Source organism: Rhagoletis pomonella, unplaced genomic scaffold (genome assembly GCF_013731165.1).
Source record: "Rhagoletis pomonella isolate Grant_MI unplaced genomic scaffold, Rhpom_1.0 Rhpom_scaffold_00007, whole genome shotgun sequence".
NCBI lineage: Eukaryota > Metazoa > Arthropoda > Insecta > Diptera > Tephritidae > Rhagoletis > Rhagoletis pomonella.
Genome location: NW_023458561.1, coordinates 21,066,679 through 21,068,962, shown reverse-complemented (window position 1 = coordinate 21,068,962; position 2,284 = coordinate 21,066,679).

The following is a 2,284-nucleotide window of genomic DNA, read 5'->3' as shown; positions in this document are numbered from 1 at the left end:
AATCGACGAATAGTTTTATATCAACTTTTGTGAACTTCTGTTTATGAGTTTTTGTTCAACATATTTACCTCTATTGGTTACAATAATTTTAAGCTATAATAAACAATTTTTTAGTAAGTTATTAGTTTTGATTTTTTTTTTTTTTTTTTTGTATGGGCCCCTCTAAATTTCGTTCTGGCTACGCCCATTCTGATAAAAGTATAGATGAAGATAGAGGAAGAGAGATTAAAATAAAGGTTATTATACACAAAAGGATATAGACAGAGACACAGAGACTAAATCTAAGAACTATTTTGAGATTTTAGAGATTTTCGGGATTCTCGGGACTTATCGATATAATAACCGAAATGTAGAAATGTTGAATTTTAAGGCACTAAAATCTTGAAAAAATGTAAAATGAGCTTTGAGAAAAGGCATATATTTTTTAATTTCATGTACTTCCTTTATGTACAGTGTGCCTGTCCAATTAAAGATATAAAAAATATATTCAGGGCGAAAGTTCCATGAAACTCTTAGAAGAAAAAACGATCCTTTTCTGCAATTATTCCTCAAAGAAAGACGAGAATTGTTGAAAACAATTTGGAAAGGATGCTGAAAGAATCGACAAAGCGTTTAGATAATGAAGATAACAAATTGGAAGCTGTGGTCTGTAGCTCGTCGTTTTCAATGTGTTCAGAACTTAATAGATCTAATCTGGCCACAACCACAGCCGTCGCGTAGCCCGGTCGTCGCCAAAATATTTATCTACATAAGAGTACATGTTAAATTATTTTGTCAGCTGTGGTTTGTAGCTCGTCGTTTTCATTGTGTTCGGGCTATTACTCCTTACAACAAAGATGGCGTTGAGATTTCAACAGCTAGAAGATAACTTTTTTCTTTCTTTCGGGAAGGCGTGATCTTGTGTCTTTCGTTCGTGTACTATTTCTACGATTCGTAGCAAAATCCGAATACGAAATGGTTGCAGAATAGGGGTGTATGTTTCTCTCTCACATGGCAAACATCAACTTTTTTAGTGATGCCGTGAATACCTGTGCGATGCGCTGCTACTACCGCCTTAGTACATTTCGGAACATAATGCTTAGTTAAAAAAAATACTCTTACAATACGGAACATGATGCTTACGGCGTATACATTGCAAATGACATTCAGCCCAACTCATAATAAGGTCCATTAATGATGAATTCATAATTGTTTGTATGCCGATGAAATTGCTCGATGTTGTTTATATAGGTAGCTATTACGCCTGGAACCAACGTAGTGCAGAACAGGCCTTAAGCAACATTCCATATCATAATGTTAATTTAACATGTAACATGTAACTTTGTAACTTAGCCATGGCTACGCTACAGGAGATGAAATGTAATCCAAATTAGGCTGTTATTTTTTGCTCCATTTTCACTATTTATCACCATTAAAATGGGCTATTTACCACCAACAGTACAAGCAAATTTTGACAGCTGCTTTTGTTGCATAGCGCCACTTGCGATATTAAAATTTAGGCTAATGCATTTTTAGCGAAAAGCGGATAAAATGTAAGCTTTAGCATTTTAGCATATTTTAGCTATAACTTAAGTCAGAATCCGGCTGCTGGTCGACACAGTTGGCTTTTTGATTTCGAAAAGCACTTCATCAGCAAGAAACGCAATGTTTTCAGATCTAAATATTTCAGCATCCTTTCCAAATTGTTTTCAACAATTCTCGTCTTTCTTTGATGAATAATTGCAGAAAAGGATCGTTTTTTCTTCTAAGAGTTTCATGGAACTCCCCTGGAACGCCCTGAATATATTTTTTATATCTTTAATTGGACAGGCACACTGTACATAAAGGAAGTACATGAAATTAAAAAATATATGCCTTTTCTCAAAGCTCATTTTACATTTTTTCAAGTTTTTAGTGCCTTAAAATTCAACATTTCTACATTTCGGTTATTATATCGATAAGTCCCGAGAATCCCGAAAATCTCTAAAATCTCAAAATAGTTCTCAGATTTAGTCTCTGTGTCTCTGTCTATATCCTTTTCTGTATAATAACCTTTATTTTAATCTCTCTTCCTCTATCTTCATCTATACTTTTATCAGAATGGGCGTAGCCAGAACGAAATTTGGAGGGGGCCCATACAAAAAAAAAAAAAAAAAAAAAAAAAAAAAAAAAAATCAAAACCAATAACTTACTAAAAAATTTTTTATTATAGCTTAAAATTATTGTAACCAATAGAGGTAAATATGTTGAACAAAAAGTCATAAACAGAAGTTCACAAAAGTTGATATAAAACTATTCGTCGATT